This window comes from Protomyctophum parallelum, assembly GCF_964188405.1.
Source record: "Protomyctophum parallelum genome assembly, chromosome: 1".
Lineage (NCBI taxonomy): Eukaryota > Metazoa > Chordata > Actinopteri > Myctophiformes > Myctophidae > Protomyctophum > Protomyctophum parallelum.
Genome location: NC_139697.1, coordinates 96,319,251 through 96,340,734, shown reverse-complemented (window position 1 = coordinate 96,340,734; position 21,484 = coordinate 96,319,251). Strand labels below are relative to the sequence as shown.

At 41.5% G+C, this 21,484-nt stretch overlaps 1 protein-coding gene across 1 annotated transcript in view; it reads left to right on the top strand.

The window, feature by feature from the left end:
• The window catches only part of LOC310866910 (transmembrane protein 47-like), a 217,382-nt gene extending 204,972 nt beyond the window's left edge, over nucleotides 1-12,410 (top strand). Inside the window, exon 4 of the transcript XR_014569968.1 lies at nucleotides 12,293-12,410. The gene's annotated coding sequence lies outside the window, so the exon portion shown is untranslated. The remainder of the gene's footprint in view (nucleotides 1-12,292) is intronic.
• The last annotated feature ends 9,074 nt before the right edge of the window (nucleotides 12,411-21,484 follow it).

Below are 21,484 nucleotides of genomic sequence, written 5' to 3'. Positions count from 1 at the left end.
TGAAAACCCCTGGTTTATATTGTTTGTTTTAAATGTTCTAGTAGCATATAAAAAAAAATGAGTAACGTGGGGGCAAAAATCACAATAAATCACAATATCGAATTAAATCGCAATATAAATAAGAATCCAATATGAATCGAACCCGGAACCCTATAGGTAGCCTATCGATATCGTATCGAATCAGAAGGTAAGTGAATTGTCCCACCCTGTGCGTACATATATGCATACTGATTGATTGACTGATGTTCTCTGATGGTAATCTATATAGAATAGAAAAAGCATATTAAAAAATATATAACCAACATTTTTACTATAGCCTCGGTCCCAGGCTTACTTAACTGCGAAAAGAAAAGCCTGGTCACTCACAATGTAAGGCAGCCCTAGCCACTTGCCCAAAATGTGATGAGGTCAGCACATTTTGGGCATGATGTCTATGGCTGTTTTTAGCCCAAGGAGTGTATTTTGTGCAAAACTAATACTTGGAATGGATTCAGAATCATTAAAACCCCCTAGTTTGACATGTCACATGCTACTTAAAGCAAAGGGAAAGTTTGACATGTTTGCCTGCCATATAGGATGTTAATGGTAGGAAGCATGAGTTCAAGTCCGTTGCTCTCCCCTTGTCCCCCATATATGGGGACTAGGTTGGTGGAGGGTGTGTAGAGCCCAGGATCACATTAGATGATTGACACAGGGGTGAAAAATGGGTTACAAAATCGTGGGATAAAAAAAAAAAAAAAATTAAAAAAAAGAAACCCCTATAAAAAAAATTTGCCCAATACGTTCAGCCGGTCAGCAAGTGGATTCATGAATGTATATGTATATAGACAATATTTTAGGCCAATAAAAAAAAGACCAAATTTCCCACCCGTCCACCTCGGCTGCCGGACTAAAAGCGGTGCTTTTTCGATTTGGCCTTTTGACTCGAAGGCTTTCATGATTCAACCATTTGCATATTATAACCACACCTGGGGGTCTATACTACTAGACTAATGTTAACTCTATAGACACATACAAAACAGAAAAAGTACAAAACTATGGAACATATACCGACATTTTCAGGTCGGTATACCAATTTCCTCCAATCAAGAGAGAGAGAGAGAGAGAATACCCCCTACGGGACAAACAAGTGGAATTGGAAGAAACAAAGCAGTGAGCAGACAGAATTGGAACACTATAAAATTGTCTGATAAATGAGTTCTCTTTGCTGACCGGGTGAAATCGATGACCCACCTGGAAATGTGTTTTCTGTTTATTAGAGAGCCGGAGAGACCACTACTTTTAGAATGAAATAGAGCTTTGGAGCCCCTGCATGCCCACCGCAGAGGTTGTGGGTTCCAATCCACTGTCAAGTCAAGTGTATTTATTTATATATAGCACATTTAAAAACAGCAGCAGTTGACCTTTTTGATTGATTGATTGAAATATTTATTAACAGTTTGTAGAATTTACAGTACATTTTAAGCACAAACTCAATACAAAGACTGTCAACTGTGAGTGGACGACCCAATTAAGCATTACACTTGTTTACAACAGGGTCCACATTGTTCAATTCATCAAAACATTTAAAGACATACCTAAAGTGCTTTCCAAAAGACAAGAGCAACATAATGGTAGACCTTATAGACAAAACGACAACAACAAACGGCAACATACAATGACCTGAAACTGTGTTAAAGCCAAAGGCAAGAGTAAATAGGTGTGTCTTCAGTTTGCATTTAAAGATCTCAATGGTGGGGCTTACCTTTAATGTGTAATGGGAGATGATTCCACAGTGTGGGTGGGTGCGGGATACAGATAAAGCCATGGCTAATTAACATAAGACTGCACACCAGTGTGTAGGCCTACCTGCAGAAACACATTGCCTGAGGGGGGGGGGGGGGGGGCCCTCTCATGTTTTTGGTCTGCCAAGGCCCAAAACAAACAGTGAAAACACCTAAATACAGCAGGAGGCTCCAGCAGGGCAGAACTGGACAAGTAAATAGTTAGAGTGTTTCAAAGTGTCAAATTGCAATTACAACTAAATCATAATAACACTCAACAAGCATAATTCATGGAAACCCTTGATCCTCAGACCTCCGCCTCAGCTCTGATCAAGGTTGGGGCACCCCAATCAAACTATACTATTGTGACACTGCACTCCTGACATGGCCTTCATTAATCACTCATCATGTACTTAATTATCTGTTTTGAATCTCAGGTATGTTTCCATTGTCATCTGTATAGTTTCTCATCAACATACAGTAGAGTACAGTACCACACCTTAATTGACGCCACAACTATTTAAGCTACGTTGACAAACACAAAACTAGTTTAGCTTGTAGAACTTCCTCTCCTCATGACCCCAAGTAACACTGTCCTCTGAAAGGCCATCTGCAATAACCTAATATGATTATACTGCGCACCCATTCACCTTTGCAGCTAAGTGTCCCTTTCTCGGACTGCAACTGTAGCCTACTTACTGTATAAGACCCATTTATTGAAATCCCAAACATGGAATATACTTGGACCATGCATTATGCCACATATAATGCCTGTCTCAGGACGGCCACCTGCCAGTGTACAGTGGATAACTTCCCAGTCTTGCTGGGTAAGTTGGGTAACTATATAGCTAACTACTTTAACCCTGACATCCCAATTTTGGGCATGTTATAATAAGAAGAAAGGACAATTGCTGATCTACAAGGTCACAACATGCCGTAATGTGTTGTGAGCTTGTAGATGACTTATTTTAAAATGTGTAGCGCAGTGGGATAGAGTAGACACTATGACACGTCAAGAGTCAATTAGTACTGTAAGCTATACATTTGTGTTCTGGTAATATCATTGATCACTTGTTTTGCATGTTCGTGGCAAAAATATCACACAAGAATAGCATGCACAAGATATTTGAGATAGGGGTCCGCGGCCATTGCCAAATGCATAGGCGTGTCATTTCGGTGGTCCTTCGCATGAAAACGTTTGAGAACCAGTGGGCTACATGGGATACCATGAAAAAACGAGACCCACTTTTCTGAAGAAACCATCCACTGCACTCTGTACCAGGCAGTCATGATGCTACAGCAGCCCCATGATGGGAATGACAAAAGACATTATCATAAAAGAAAAATGAAGACTACAGCAGCATATATGCAATAAAACGATCAATGAGCCACATTGTTTTTGACTGCACAAGTCTGTGTATGAGTAGGCCAACGTGTGATTGATGCCAGTTAAGAGTTCAGCTTTAAATTATTCATCCAAGGTGTCAGCGTGATGGTCCCCGTTATTGTAACATTTCATTGTTAACAACTTGAGCTCCGCGCATCGGAACGCACTGAAGTTCTCCTTTGAGCACGTACTGTAACCCACTTATGCACCAAAGGGACGAGCGAATGAATACGGCTTTTAATGTGATTTCTGAGACGTGAGGTGAGGGCTTTTAGGCTTTTATTGAGCGTGGCCGGTACCGTCAAGTTGTTTATGGCCTGCATCGGGCTCTAAAAAAAAAGGTGTATTTACACACAGAATTATTACGAATGACATTTATTATTGTTTTGTCCTTCGAGGGCCCTTGGCTTTGTGCTCATCTCTGCTTCATTCATAATGCATTCCGCTGGATATCGCCATCTGGTGACCAAAAGGCAGAATACAGTATTGAACAATTTCACAGGAGGAAAGAAAGGCTTTATTATTTTTTTCCGATTAATTTCATTTTGATTCAGATTTATAATTAGATGCGTACAGTTTTTTTTATATTGCCGTTTTTGTAATGCTTAATAGCCATCCCAAATGTTTGCACAAAGCTATAATGATCGACATTGTTGACTTTATACATTATAGGCTACTCACTGTTTGAATATTGTATTATGTAGATTTTTAAGTGACCTTTAAAGATATCCTCATTGGAGGCCACAGGATGTGCACTCTTCTTCCCTATAGGCATAATATTATGGCAGCTTGAGCTTCCAAGCTAAAATGGCTGAAGGGTTGGTTCCGTGGAATTCAGAAGTAAGTTACCGAGTAGCCTTGGGAACCAACAGTTCTCGCACCATGTGGTCCTATAGGCAAGGAGCCAATGTCCTGTTTCCTTTTAGCGCGAAGCAGATTGATGTACAAATACATCCCCCAGCCATCGATGTACAAGTACTGTGCACCCCCCTGGACATGATGCTGGTATGTCGCCTAAATCTACAAAGTAACTAGTAACTCAAGTCTTCATGTCGGCTAAGTGTAGTGGAGTATTTGGATCTGAGATGTAGCGCTAGCGGTACAGTATGTAGTGGTAAGTAAAAGTATTGGAAATTGGAAATACTCAAGTAAAGTAGAAATACCTCAACATTGTACAGTACTTAAGCTTAGTTACTTCCCATCGATCGATTGAACCCCCTGAACTCTAACCACAAGGCCACTGCAGAGCTCAGCAGGATTCATACTGGACTTTATCTGGACGCGCAAACACAAGTAAAGTGCACAGAGTTCATTTTGAGCATTCAAATGTAACCAAATGGACCCTTTATAACCGGGTCCATTTGGTTACATTTGAATGCTCCCAGATTTAAATGAACACCGAGGAGTAAAGTTTACTGTGAAGGAACCAGAACAGAGTGGGAAAACCCGCAGAGAAAACTCGCACGGAAATATTTAGGATTCCATCGATACCCCCATGCAGAAACAAGCCATATAAGCCTACAAGCTTTCTTGGGTTCAAACCCTTTAGCATTGGAGTTGTACTATCCTGTGCTTTTATATTTCAATCAAACGGTGACCATTGACAGTTCACAGAAGGGCAACATTCTGAACCTCTCCCTAGTCCAGCTGTGTCCAAAGTGCAGCCTGCGGGCCAAATGCGGCCCCGGGGGCGAATCTTATACGGAATTGTATTATGAACGGCCCGCCCCAACAGTATGGGACATTTTTACATTAACGTATTTCCCAGAGTGTAATTTGTCAGTGGTCCTTTTTCCTTGTATTGGTTGATTACATTTGGTAATGTGACATAAGGCTGGAAATAATACACTTTTTGTTCACAGAACACACACCTGACAAAAGACCATTGATATTAAATATTGATGATGATGATGATAGTTAAATAGAATCGTTTAAATCTAAAAGGCTAAATTATGTAGTTGGCCCTTGGGTGTTTTAACCCATTCAGGACGGTAACCCCTTTTGGTGTTTTAAGCATTATGCCATTGAAAAAAGCAGATCCACAAGCTCATAGATCTGCTTTTTTTTTCTTACTCGTGAAAATGTGGTGCAAATCTTTGAATATATATTCTTTCGGAGCGAAGGTTTTTAACTCAAAGCTTTGCTTCTGGTGAGGTCCCTGGAACAACATATTTTCGGTGGCATGTTACATATAATTTTTGGGGTCCTTGACATGAAATATTGAGAACCACTGATATAGAAACATGAGGTTTTTCAGAAAATAGTCATGATTAAGAAGACAAAATGTCGACGTCAGGCATAAATGGCCCCATAGGAAAAAGGTTTGGACACCCCTGCCCTAGTCCCTAGTCCCTAGCAGGAGTCACAGACACCCCTGCCCTAGTCCCTATAAACCCCTGCCCTAGTCCCTAGCAGGAGTCACAGACAGTGACACCCCTGCCCTAGTCCCTAGAAGGAGTCAGACAGTGACACCCCTGCCCTAGTCCCTAGCAGGAGTCACAGACACCCCTGCCCTAGTCCCTAGCAGGAGTCACAGACAGCCCTGCCCTAGTACCTAGCAGGAGACACAGACAGTGACCCCTGCCCTAGTCCCTAGCAGGAGACACAGACAGTGACCCCTGCCCTAGTCCCTAGCAGGAGTCACAGACAGTGACCCCTGCCCTAGTCCCTAGCAGGAGACACAGACAGTGACCCCTGCCCTAGTCCCTAGCAGGAGTCACAGACAGTGACCCCTGTCCTAGTCCCTAGCAGGAGACAGAGACAGTGACCCCTGCCCTAGTCCCTAGCAGGAGACACAGACAGTGACCCCTGTCCTAGTCCCTAGCAGGAGTCACAGACAGTAACTCTGATGATTAAAAAATACAGTTCTCTCAGTGGGAGATGGGAGCGGTTCACGAGCAGAACCGGTCTCTGACAGACAGTCACTCAAGACAGCCACAGGATGAACTGGTTCACTTCCCGTTTTCACCAACAAACAGACGTCAGTTAAAACACAAGTTATTTACATTGACACGTTTCCTTAAATACGACAAAAAAAATTAAACAATCAGATGGGTATGATTTGACATGCCTTATGAAAAAACCCAAACAAAGAGGCATTCATCAGGTGAGCATGCACGATTATGAGACGATTATTGGCCCCTAGGGCACAGACTATAGTAAATGTATCTGTGGAACCGAGTCAAACTAAATTGAATGCCTCAACTGCCAACTACTTGTCAAGGTGGGGGGACCCCAGTTCAAATACTATTGTTTTGGGGCGTCACAGCTTGAAAAGGTGGAGAACCAAATCTTTTCATGTCAAGGACCCCCAGTTTGACATGCATATTATTAGTCTACAGACCTCCATTTAATGGCATTTCTATCTCTGGGACCCCAATTTATGCTGTAAAATCAATGTTAATTTAACTCAGAGAGTGTACAAATCTGTACACTCTCTGAGTTACAGACCCATAAGGGTCCAGTTGGTTCCAAACTATCATTTAGCTGCAGGGGACCAAAGGAACTCCCTCAAGGACCCCGGGGGGTCCCCGTCCGGACCCCACTTTGAACCACTGCCATAGATAATAATCCAGCAGGATGCGCAAGCATGCACTAAAAAGGTATCATGAAGCGTTCTTTCTTGTGATCTACAAACTGGGCTATTCTTTCAATTTCAGTATAGGACCTTTTGGGGCTCTGAGTCTGATATTGACTTGAATGACCATCTAGCAAGAAACGCAAAGTTAATAACAGCGACAATTCACTTGGCAGGACATTCAATCCTGAGCTCTTGGGCCCCCGGGGGCCCGGCCGGCAGGCCCTTGTGGTAATCCTTGTGTCCCTTTCCCACAGACTCTGTGACTATACCTCCGGTATAAATTTAATTCACGATGAAGTCAAACGGCGGAACAACACATCCCCTGTTCCGTGTCTGTACAATTTACACGAGACATCGATGCGGAATGACAATTGACACGGCAACGTTTCCCCACTTGAACAGGCTTTGTAAAAAGAAAAAAAAAAGGGCGCTAATGACTGCGATGTTCAGAGTGACTCCCGACAACGTGATTAACATCTCCGATGTTCACAGAGAGACGACCAAACAACTGTTCTCCGATGTTCGGCTGAGCAAAATCAATGCAGCGGTGTTATCACCATGAGGACTCACTGTCCCCTATATAAGACACCGCATCCCGCGCTCCCCACTGTGTACACTAGTACACACCTAGAGGACGTCTTCAAAGTCACTGAGGCATCATTGGAGACCTTTTGTCATGTCGTATACAGTAGAGAGAGCAGGAGGCCTCATCGAATCAAACCCAGCTTTATTTATAGAGCACCATTTAAAACAATCGAGATTGACCAATGTGCTGTATTACACACAGCAACATCCAAAACATGTACGCATGTGTGCACCCACAAGGCATCAGGGCTTAGATCCGATACAGATCCAGATACTGCTGCTACTGCTACTACTACTACTACTACTACTACTACTCTTTGTCACATCACAGGTTTACAGGTGTAAAACAGTGTGTGAAATTTGTTTTTGTGCAACAAGCTCCATCATTTTTGATTTCCAGACAGAGAAAGAAAAGAAAGTGTGTGGGGTGGTGGTGTCAGGAATCAAAGAAAGACATCCGTGACTCGGTTCACCAGAGGGCCACCGACTGAAACTAAATAAAAAACTAATTATGATGACTATAAAACTGAGACTAAATTTATAGTGACAATTTTGTGGTTGCATTCTGAAAATAGCAGATCTACAAGCTCACAACGCGGCGTGGAGCTTGTACTGTAGATAGGCTATAGTGTAAAAAAAAAGTGTAAAATCAGGCATTACGATGTCATCAAGTCCCGCCAAAACACATTTTAGTCGACTAAACAAACTGTAGATTTAGTTGAATTGTGGTATGTATAGTCACAATAAAACATTTCAGATGACTAAAAGTATGACTAAAACTAAATTACATTTGATTCAAAAACGGACTAAATCTAAATGAAACAATTCCGTTAAAATAAACACTGGAGCTCAGCAGTCAGCACGGATCCTTGGGGGGGCTCCAGCGCTGAGGGCCGGGGTGTCGTCGGATGTGATACCCCATTCTCACCACCTGGCGGCGGTTCCACAGGAGCTCGCACATACTTGGGTGTAGCTCTAGCTCTCTCAGTCTTGCCTGAGAGGATGGTGTTGAAAGCTGAGCTGTATAGTCCACGACAGGGATGTGCACACATATACAGTATAACCAACTTTCCAGACCACAAATGCAGCATTTACTATATGGTGAAAGAAATGCAAATGCCCTCCTCTCCTTTCCATGCCATATCATACCGGAAGGCAGCATTCAGGAGAATTGCTTAGTCTCCTGAACTTGAACACAGCATTTTGCTGTGAGTGCTGGATTGCTCCCCGAAAATAGCTGATCTACAAGCTCACAAGCTTTTAGATCTGCTATTATCAGCCCATGCCTCTCCAACACTCTCTGCACGTCCCTGTTCCACCAACAACAAATGCACGTCCTTCATGCCCTTCAGCTTCTTGTCCTCCATGTGCGACAGACGTGTGTTTTGACAGTATGCAGACATGCCGCCCACGGGTCCAGCGAGGCAGGTAGTGTGGAGCAGATGTATTCTCTCAACAGCTTCTTCTGACTGTGTCACCTCATTCAGACATTTTGACTTTTTGGAAGGACGGGCCCAATGGTGGACCATGGGCCTCACAGCTAGAAGGTCCTGGGTTCGATTCCCTCTGGGGACGCTGTGGGGGTGTGTGTTCTCTCCTCCGCGTCAGCAGTGCCCATACCCTGGGTGCATGTTAGGCTATAGTTGCATGTTCTCCCCGTGTCCTCTAGGGTAGGTACCCTCACAGAAAAACATGCAGTAATCCTGGTCTCTATACTGCCTCCACCTGGTCAGCCCGGACGCCTGATGGAGGGGAAAGGAACAGGTCGGAATAATGTGTTCCTTCCACGCGCTACGTCCGGCCGGGGAAACTCCCCCACCCCCCTGTCAGGTGAAAAGAAGCGGCTTGGAATCCTCATGCAATGAAGGAAGTGTGAGGTCAGTCCGTTGCTCTCCCCAGGTTGGCAGAGGCAGTGTAGTGCCCAGGACTACATTAGACAATTGACACTGGGTGAAAAAAATGGGTTACAAAAATTGCGGGATAAAAATCTAGAAAAAATAAATAAAATAGTGGTCTTGTAGAAAAAGAAATATTGAACAAATATGAAAAATGTGGAATATTGTTTTAAACACAAATATTGGGCTCTATGTCACAGAATCTGCAGCCAAATACACATTAATTTGGGGGTCCTTGACATGAAAAAGTTTGAGAACCATGCACTAGACTTAATTTACAACCACTGAAATGATGATGAATGCAAATGTACGGTTCAAGAGAACCCAATATGTCCCGCCCTGTACACACGTTCCCAAATCCATAATGACTGAATAATGAATAACAATGAATCCACTGGCGCGGTCAAATGGCTCTGTAATTGGTTCACTTGACAGGAGATTCCCTCACCCCACTGATTTGGTGCACATTTGCCCTCATATTTAAAAAGGACACTCACACTACAGTTGATTTGAATGCCATGAAAGACTGCTGACTGTGCTTCTATTTTATGCCCTATGAAAGTTAACCAGTTCATATCCGGACAAGGACGGCTATGTAGTATTATCTGTGTAAAAGAAAGGAAGTGTATCCCCTATACAGACTTTTTAAAAACATTTTATCACATTAAAAACTAACATTTAAAGTGCCACGGTACAGCCAAACTTGTGTGAATTGATGTATGCATATTTGAAACGCATTTGTAATAACAAATGTTTATCAAAGCATAGTGATTTAATGCTAGTATATACCGTATATGAACACAGACAAAGTGCATTACATTAGCTTCGAGTGCTAAACGGAATGCTCACCTTAACAACACGCTCGCCCTATTTGTATTTCTTTATTCTACCAACCTCACGCCGACCGCTTCCTGGGGTGGTTCTATTATCCTTGCATTTGTTTTACTGAGAATAAGGTTAGCAATAAGTTTAGGGATATAGGCATAGTTTTACGTTTAGGAATAGGGCTATGCTTTGTCATCATGTTTTTTTACTGAGAATAAGGTTAGCAATAAGTTTAGGGATATAGGCATAATTTTACGTTTAGGAATAGGGTTATGCTTTGTCATCATTTCTTTTACTGAGAATAAGGTTAGCAATACGTATAGGGATATAGGCATAGTTTTACGTTTAGGAATAGGGTTATGCTTTGTCATCATTCTTTACTGTGGTTAAGGTTAGGAATAAGGCTAGCTGGTTTAACCGTTTAGGGATATAGTTGACTGAGGATATAAGGTTAGGTTAAACCATTTAGGCATATAGTTTTACTGAGGTTAAGGTTAGGAATAAGGATGGCTTTAACCGTGTAGGCATAGTTTTACTGAGGTTATGTTTAAGAATACTAGGCAGATCAGTTCCGTCAGATCAACGCCTCGAGGAGACTGTGGCGTTATGAGGGTAAACTCTTATGTTTGTCTTATGTTTTCTATAAAGGTTCTTTAGGTCGACCAATGAATGGGTAGAGAGCCTGCCTTGGAGGCAGAAGGTCTAAGGTTCGATTGTTCCATGGACCCACCTAGAAGCAAACGTTCCAAATCCAAATGTGTGCCACATTTTCACGATTTTTCAAAAATAGCAGACCTACTGTACAAGCTCGTAGCGCGGCACTCGGTGCCGCACTATGAGCTTGTAGATCTGCTATTTTTCAATAGCTAAGGTATAACATAATGCTTGAAACACCAACAGGGGTTAAAAAATAAATTTAAATGGGTTAAATACAATAATTCATTCATTAATTCCCATACATACAGAAAGAAGGTGGAGGACATTGTAGCCACGGAGCAACATGTGCGAGTGTTGGAAAGGCCTGAGGCGATACTATACTGACAATCTATACAGTCCAGCAGCTGGTCAGTGGGGGGGGGGGGGGGGGGACCAGGACAAAACCCATGAGTTAAAGCAGCTTTTTAACATGTTAGACAATGGCTCTCCTGTATAGACCCCCCCCAGCCAGGGACATAACATAAGCCCTGCTGCTGCCCCTCTCTCCAATTGACACTCCCTCCAGGGCACTTACACCTTAAGTTACACACCAGTTCAGTCTGGTTGTGTTGCCTTAATTTTTGGCAGCCAAAATTTTAGTTTTACTCATGGTCTCTTCAATAGTTTTAATTTAGTTTCAGTCACATTTTAGTCACCTGGAATGTTTTAGTGTTAGTCTAGTTTTAGTCGACTAAATATCATAAGATTTTAGTCGACTAAATCAGTCTGTTCACTACCCACATCAAGAACAACACAGAGCACATAACACCAAGACGATACTGCATACAGAACCATCCTATCATACATGTACGATGTATACAGAACCATCCCATCGGCGGGGCAGTTTGTTTAACCCATTTTGGACTGATGGCGATTAAAAAAGAAGGTTTCTAAATCCTAACAGTTTTCTGAAAAACCCAAGTTTCTATGTCAGTTGTGCTCAACCTTTTTCATGTCAAGGACCCCCAGAATTATCTCTATTGGGCCACATATCAAAATATGTAGTTCCAGGGACCCCCCCAGAAGCCAATATTTTAATTAAAAATGTTCGCTCTGAAATATAGGGCACGTACTACAGGTCTAGTCCATTCAAAGGAGCTTCATTGGCATGAGAAACTGTACAAAGTTCACTTTGCCTCTGATTGGTCCTACCAAATGTCCCCTTCTGTGACACATGCCGAAGCTAGACAAGCCTCCGTGTGCGTCACAGAAGCCTCAGAGCCGAAGGAGGTGTCCAGTCTGCCTCTGCCTGTATATCACTCTGTCTGCCAGATATGACCACCAGAGGGTGCTGAAAACACCAAAGAATCTGGGGCTGAAAAACACAGATCTGACATAGTTTCCCAAACATGGCATCATGATCATTCAAGTTGTTTATGAGTAAATATCCAGTATATTAATGATGGGGTTCAAGTGGTGGAAATAAAACTTGCACATACAGTGAAATTTCTTTATTTTTCTGGGCGCAATTTAAATTTCAAGTGGTGGGTTTTATGATCATTTTTACCTAGCATACTAGATATTTTAGGCTATGTGTTGCTTAGCCTATATGCAGGGGCAGCGGTGGCCGAACGGTTTGCGGAGCGGTCTTGATATCGGAAGGTCGCTAGTTCGTATCCCCGGACCGGCACGTTAAAATGACCACCGTTGAAGTGCCCTTGGACAAGGCATTGAACCCCTACCATGAAATGTTCTATGAGCAGGGCCTGGCTGTAAACAAGTTCTTGAGCTTACCCTGGGTAAACATAGTACCTTTGCCTATTATATTTAAGAAAAGTGCAAGACAAATTCTCCTATCTCTTCTGTCGCTAATTGTAGGCATTTGATGTGGTCCGTGGACTCAATTATAAGATATACTTTGAGGCACACACACACACACACACACACACACACACACACACACACACACACACACACACACACACACACACACACACACACACACACACACACACACAGATACTGGCCATATATGGAGCGTGTCTTGAGTGTACAGGGTTTGATGAGGTCGGATCCATATATGCAAATCTAGGTGATGATCCAGTCCTCTCCACAAGGCATGATGGATTGGCAACCATATATGGTGGTGTGACGGACGCGAGACGCAGGATTTCAGTAAATCAATTTACAGTAAATAATAGTAAATCAATTAACCATCCTATGACCAGCTTTGTGTGTTTATCGCATAGTGATGATTTGATTGGCTGAGGGCTTAAAAAGTTGAGGATAAAAGGTGACGACAGAAAAGTGAGGACGCCAAAAGTGATTGGCCGGAATGTGATGATGATGTTGTATGATGATAGGAGCGCCCCTCACTTCACACAAGTGTGATTTTTCTTAGCTCAATATGGCGGCCTCCTTAAAGGACCACTTCACCACTTTTCAACCTATCTTCATATAATAGAGGGTATATGTGCGTGACATCATCGTACCTGGAAGTTACGCGGGAACGCCCACTGAGTGGCAAAAAACTACTTTCTGGCCTTGACAGCCCATTCATCCAAACAGAAAAGTCCTGTCTGATTGCATTAAACAATGTTAAACTCACCAACATTGCAGCTGTACGAAAAGCTTGAATTATCCTCTTTCTATCTGCAAAGTTTCATAAAAACCCACCATCGAAACGTTATGAGCTACTTTCTGTCAAGAAATGCCCTGCATTTCATTATTTTTCTAAGTGTCAGAATTTGGAAGTGCTTGTTTTCAATAACACATTTAGCTGCCTCCTGCATTATGTGACATTTAGATACAGGACGGTTGAGTTATTTCCAACGAGCGCTTCCAAACTTCAACACTCCATGCTGCTCAATGTTTTGCCACTCAGTCTAGATGAGGGGGGGGCGTGTCCTGATGGGAAAATCATGCATGTACATACTCTCTATAGGTCCTCAGTAATAATCATTTCTTTCTACTCAGCCTGTGTCTCATGGGAGGGCTGTGGGCAGTTCAGAAACCCGTCCACCAGTGACATCATCGATGGGGGAATCCAAGCTAACAGAAACTGCAGGCTTTCTAGTCCTGAAAAGTTGCAATGTGAAAATGGAAGCCATCGTTCTCACGATAATAAAAATCTAAACATTTTTGTGAAAAAAAGATTGTTTAAAAAATAAATCTGCCTAACGATGATGTCACTGGTGGATGGGTTTCTGAACTGCCCACAGCCCTCCTATAGGAGACACAGACCGAGTAGGAAAAAATGGGCCATTCTATCATGATTATTAGTGAGGACCTATATGAAGATAGGTTGAAAAGTGGTCCTTTAAGATACATATCACTCCAATGAACTACAGTGGCGAATGAGGTCTACCTTTCTATGTCACCACCAGTACAAACAAATGGGTATGAGCCCTCTCCATCGACCTATGGGACGACTAACTCCTCCTTTGGCGTTTCGCCCAGGTGGGCGTGGTTATATGCCTCAACCGAACCCTAACCTCACAAAAACTATGCCTAAACGAAACCTAACTTTAACCATGACCTCACAAAAACTATGCCTAAACGAAACCTAACTTTAACCCTAACTTCACAAAAACTATGCCTAAACAATTTACAATTTACAATGTAGGCATTTAGCAGACGCTCTTAATCCAGAGCGACTTACAATAAGCAAGAACAAAAGCATGGGAATACATCACAAAAAAGCATTTATCATAAAACATGCGTAAGCTAAGAAAGTAACAGTGGAATATCTATATTATGAGACTATACATATAAACTATATATATATATATACTACTATGCTATACATATGTACTATGGCGTGCTATGACTATATACAATGCAATTATAGTGCTGTCTACATAACATGCTATAAGTCTGTATCAGATGCTATATCTAAGTCTACAGAAATGCTATCTAAGGGGGTAGGGTAAACGAAACCTAACTTTAAACCTGACCTCAAAGCCACGTCGCCTCTGGGTGAATCACCTGGGATTGTCAAGGTCAAGTGTGCCTGGTTAGCGTGGGCCCAAACACACCCATTAGTGAAGATAGGAGACTACTGTAACTACTAGCATTAGTAGTCAGGTGTGACCAGTGGTGGAGAGTAACCAAGTACATTTACTCAAGTGCTGGTACCTCAGTTACTTGAGTGTTTCCAAGTACTTTTAATAAAGTACTTTCTACTTTTGGTACTTTAATGTACTACTGTACATTTTGATACCAATACTTTTACTCAAGTACATTTTGAATTCCGGACGTTTACTTGTAACAGAGTATTTCTATATTGTAGTATTGATACGCAAGATAAGATTCCACCATTGCCACCCACACACACACACACACACACACACACACACACACACACACACACACACACACACACACACACACACACACACACACACACACACACACACACACACACACACACACACACACACACACACACACACACACACACACACACACACACAAACACACACAAAGAGGGAGGGAGAGAGATGCGTGTAGGGGTTATAAAAGCCATAAATGCAATAAAAACAGATGACAGAAGTAAAAATCTGCATTCGTGTAAAAGACCGCATCGGGATATAGGTACCGTGTATCAGTGACATTTCTGGTAAGTGCTGCCATTTCCTTTTTTCCTACTGATTAATGGTGACAAATACAAAAGATTTATTTCATTATGAAGAAGAAAAGAAAGTAAAGAAATAAAAAGGTCAATTGGCATCGTTTCTTTATGGAGAGACATGTTCTGGCCCAACTACATCCCTGCTCTCTGTGGGGCCTTTAAGGAAAGACTCGTGAAGGTCAGTGGTGCTTCTTATAGAAGTCAAATTATGTTATTTGGCAAAAGACAGACCTTCATTTTGATCCTGTAAGTGCAGGGGGAATTCAGGTGTCATCACAGACAAGCAAGAGTAGAGAATGGATATACAACAACTAAGATGAAATAAAGTTAAACGTATATGGAAGTAATAAATAAACGTAGAACTATGAATAAATATACGTAGACTTAGGGGACCTGCTTGCAGACTGAAAATCGGCGATCTATAACAAGACGATCTCGCATTGTGAGCTTGTTCGGCTATTTTCACCACATTTGTTTTCCAATTATCGTTATGTCTTAGATTTGTCATTTTTTATCTGTGAAATTCTTTATTTTTTATTTTTTTATGATCAGTACTTTATTTTAGATTTTTTACAAACACATAAAACAGAAAACCTAAAATACAAACACAAGCCCGTGATATTCTTTTGAAAAATCATTGCATTTCTGTTTTAATTCATGAAACCTTTATTTTTGAATGATTTGAAATCAAAGACAAAGTGTAGAAAACAAAAGAAAAAACGTTTTCATGTCAAGGACCCCCAAATTGACACTAATTAGCCCCGCGGACCCCCATTTATATTGTAAAATCAATGTTAATTTAGGCAGGCTCGAAATGGTGTCCCATACTATTACAATTTACAATTCAGGCATTTAGCAGACGCTCTTAATCCAGAGCGATTTACAGGATAAGCAAGAACACCACATGGCTACGTAGAAATAGGCATCAAGAATCAGAAGCAAACCTAACTTCTGTCCAACTGTAGAATATCTGTACAATGAAACTACGTATACATGACTAGAGTGCTATATGTCTATATAATATGCCATCTAAATTACGTAATTTAGCCTTTGCATAATAGGCTACGCCTGTAAGGTGCTACGGGCTAAAATGGATTCTGAAGAGGTGGGTTTTCAGACTACAGACTACGGCTATTCTTTGCATGACGACACCATCGTATACAATTAATGAATAGATAGGTCTTTATAGGTTTACTGGTTTATTACTATATTGGTTTATTGGTTCTCACAGTGTGGGAGGACCTCTGTATACACTATTTGACTGTGTCTGTGTGTGTGTGTGTGTGTGTGTGTGTGTGTGTGTGTGTGTGTGTGTGTGTGTGTGTGTGTGTGTGTGTGTGTGTGTGTGTGTGTGTGTGTGTGTGTGTGTGTGTGTGTGTGTGTGTGTGTGTGTGTGTGTGTGTGTCGCCCTGTGTCTCTCCCAGTATACGTCAGCTTGCTTTCTGATCATCGCCACTTAAGTTCAAACTGGGATGATGGCTGTGAATCTGTATACAGTGACATTCTGCCTGCTGCTTTGTACAGGTACAGTATGATGGTGATAATAATAATACTTGACAGTAGGGATGTCCCGATTATTATTATTATTTTTTCGTTCCTGATCCGATCTTGATACCACAATTTCTGTGTTTGCCGATACCGATACAGAATACCGATACCAAAGATTATAATTTAATTTAAAAAAAAGAAATTTACTTTGTGTTGTTAATAGCAGACTCCTCACTCAAATGTGGACTTGCAGTTTGGGCAACTCGAAAGCAAACTCCACATGCCCCAACATTTTATTTACCTGCCTTATAGTCAACCCCTTACCCCTGTATTGGATCGGTGGTTAGACTGGCATACTCGGCGATACCGATATGAACCGATAATGACAAATAAGGGCCGATAGATACTTTTCCGATACAGTATTGAGACATCTCTACTTGACAGGTACAGTATGACAAGTATACATTAACTATAACTAATAAGACATATGTGTCTTGTGAGCTTGTAGATCTGCTATTTTTGGCCCGAGAAGCAGACTCGCGGACACATTGTTATTGGTCCCCTTCGTTTTTGTCTCCTAAATTAGTTTTTTAGTTATTATTATTATTTCAAAACATTTTCAAAAAACTTTGCCAAAAAAGCAAAACATTTCATGAATTAAAAACAAGATTTTTTTTTTTCAGTGATTTCATGAAGAAATCAAAGGAAACTCTAATAAATGCCATATACATTAGAAGAAGAAATAGGTGATCTACAAGCTCACAATGCAGCATGAAGCGACGTGCTGTGAGCTTATAGATCTGCTTTTTTCACTAGTTTGGGTCCCGGCCTCCCGGGTAGACATAGAATTTCTCAAGTTTGGGAACCACTGCTTTATTATAGTTTATATACTATACCATTGTTTTCCACAGAGCGACTGTTAATGAACTCAAAATGTAAAACTAATAATATTAATAATCTAATTTGCTATACCTTATGTCACATCTAGGCCTGTCACAATTATTAAATAATTGCCAAATCGCAATTTGTGATACCGGTAATCGCAATCATTATTGCATAATCGTCAGTCGTTTCCATGTTGAAAAATGTCCATACATTTTCAAACATTAAAAAGAAAAGCAGAAATAGCAGATCTACAAACTTACAACATGACATGTTTCCGCTATTCTGGAAATGTTTTGGAATGAAAAAATATATATAAATGCGATTTCTTTGTATAATAGTTATTAGTCATGCGCAATTTGTGATTACGAAGCCTAAAAGGCAAACTTTTATAAATTATATTGTACCGTTCCAATGTTCAATGCAAAAAAAACATGCAATAATCGCTAAGTATTTGTGTAATGATTAATCGTCAACTTAATAGCCCTATAGTCACAATCACATCACGGTCTTGTCTTTAACAACCAGCACTATGTGGAGCTACCAGCAACACCGGTGTTGGTGTCGGTGTTGATGCAATTCCAGGACTAACTAATTCCACCACCCAACCACCAACCAACAGCACCACCACCCAACCACCAACCAACAGCACCACCGCCCAACCACCAACCATCAGCACCACCACCCAACCACCAACAACACTGCCCGCCTCCAACATCACAACACCACCCGCCACTAACATCACAACACCGCCCGCCACTAACATCACAACACCGCCCGCCACTAACATCACAACGCCGCCCGCCACCAACATCACAACACCGACCACTGACATCACAACGCCCGCCACTGACATCACAACGCCCGCCACTGACATCACAACGCCCGCCACTGACATCACAACGCCCGCCACGACGGAGGGGGTGGAGGAGGTGCCCCCGCCCCCGGCTCTGTCCACGGGGGAGATAGTCGCCATCACCATCGGCACCATCGCTGGCGTGGCCGCCGTGGGTGAGTTGTGGAACGGGAACCCATTTTGATGTTGGCATCATGTCGTGCTTTAGCTATTGAAAAATAGCAGATCTACAAGCTCATAGCGCGCCACCGAGTGGTGCGCTACGAGCTTGTAGGTCTGCTATTTTTGAAAAATCGAAGAACGACTGACATTTTTTATAATCTGATCTCAGGTCAGAATGGGTTAATCAGACCAGTGTGTGTGTCCAGTGGAAACCTCGTATGAATCTGATCTCAGGTCAGAATGGGTTAATCATCAGACCAGTGTGTGTCCAGTGGAAACCTCGTATGAATCTGATCTCAGGTCAGAATGGGTTAATGTGACTCGCAGGTTAAAACTGCAATAATAACAATAATGTCAAAATTTGAAATACATTTTTCTTTTCTTTTTTTCAGACAGCCAGCAATGGGTAAAACTCTCCCAGTCTCTGTGACACATCTATAGGGGCCACAATCTGCATTCAAAGATTTTCCTAGAAGCTTTGTCATTTGTAGATTTGCCTGTCTACTTCCTGATTGGTCATTTGAACCGGTTTATTTTTCGTCTTCTAGGAACATCTTTGAATGCAGGTTGCGGCCCCTAGATGTGTCCCAGAGACTAATTCATTTTGGGGGAGAGTTTTACTCATTGCTGGCCGTCTGAATACCAAAACATAAATTAAATTTCATTAAAATGTTGACATATTATTGCTTATAGCAGCTATCAGAATAGTGATATAATATTGATTACACACACACACACACACACACACACACACACACACACACACACACACAGACTTTCCGCCTTTGTAAATTCATTACATCCATTTATGATTGACCATGACGTAAATCTGATATTGAACAGCAGCAATAAATGTTAATTTGCTCTCCTGGGTCTGCCAAGAAGAATGCAAATAATCATTCAAATGTGACCAGGACAGAGCTGGACAAACAAAGGCAGGACTGAAGATAAGATAAGGACAACTTTATTGTCCATTAGCATTTGCATAAGAGGGGAAATTTGCCTTTGCATTGTGGCAACACAAAAACCAAAATTGCTAAAATACCATAAAACACATTTATGTGTGTGTGTGTGTGTGTGTGTGTGTGTGTGTGTGTGTGTGTGTGTGTGTGTGTGTGTGTGTGTGTGTGTGTGTGTGTGTGTGTGTGTGTGTGTGTGTGCGCGCGCGTTTGTGCATGTATGTATGTGTGCAGTGCATGTACACACACTTGCAGGGGAGAGTATTATGTCCATTCGTTTAGAGTGGCCACATATTTGGCCACATATCTTTTTATCGTGAAAATGTGTTGCAAATCTTTGAACATATATTCTTTCAGAGGGAACGTTCATAATTAAAATCTTTGCTTCTGGGGGGTCCTCGAAACCAGTGTTATTTTCGTCGACTAAAACTAAGACGAAAAATGCCTGTCGACTACCTATTTTCACTGACAAAAACAAATGGAAACTAAATTAAAACTAAGCTACGATGACTAAAACTAAGACTAAATATACTGACAATTTCGTTGAAAATAAAAACTAGACTAAAATGTTAGGAAGGGACTAGTGGACAAGAGATCCAGTATAAGTCATTTTACACTTGGTTGCATGCTGAAAATAGCTGATCTACAAGCTCACAACGCGTCGCAACGCGTTGTGACACTTGCATTTTCAGCAAGTGTAAAAACACTCATTACGACGGCATCAAGACCCGCCAATATACATTTTAGTCGACTAAATCAACTGTAGATTTAGTCGACTAAAATCTTATGACATTTAGTCGACTAAAACTAGACTAACACTAAGACATTCCAGGTGACTAAAATGTGACTAAAACTAAATGAAGTTTCAGTCCAATGACTATGACTAAACTAAAATTGAAATTTGCTGCCAAAAACAACACTGCTCAAAACTACATATTTTCAGATGGGGGTCGGTGCCCAAATACATATAAGTTTGGGGCTCCTTGACATGAAATATTTTTATATAGAAGCGTGGGTTATTCAGAAAACTTCCAGGATTTAGAAGACATTTGTAGAATCGATCTCAGGTCTAAACGGTCAGGTTCCCATACCAGGACATTAGTGGTGGTGAAAAAAAGTACTCAAATATTATTGCGTAAGTAAAAGTATTAATTAATGTACTGCAATCTAGAAATAATCTGACTTTATTACGAGGAAGAGATTGGTTAAATGTACTTTATAGTTGCTTTACTGCAGGACACGATGTTATTAACACTGAGAACACTCTGAGTGAGTGACCTTTAGATGCGAGTGACCCGTCCGTGATGATCAGGGTGCGTTTGCTGGCATTGAAGCTCCTCATTTATCCCCGAGATCAGAGAGAGCCTCGCCTTTTTAGTGACTTTATCTTATATTGTTCCCGGATATTTCAAGCGAGTCCTTCCCATTCATGACGACACTCTCAGTGAGTGACATGCATGCACAGTAGAACTTAGTCCAAACTAGTTTTATATATAGCATTAAAGCTCTTGCCTTTTTTATTGCCATTTATTGTGAATGGTTGTTTGCAAAGAGGGAGGGCGGCTCGCTATTGACCAAATCCCCAGAGGGGTGCCCTGGGCGCGGCCATTACTTATTAATGGTCCACGTCCTTACCAATGTTACCATTAAGTTATTATAGCTAAACCTGGCCTACAGGGCACTGCTCCATGGATTAGTGCCATGCATGTAATCCAGGTGTAGCTAATGACTTAACCCATTGTCTGCTATTGACGTATGTTAATAGCCATCTGTTGTCTGCGATTGATGTATATATATTTTTTTTTCGCTATACCGCAAAAAATAATGTTTTGC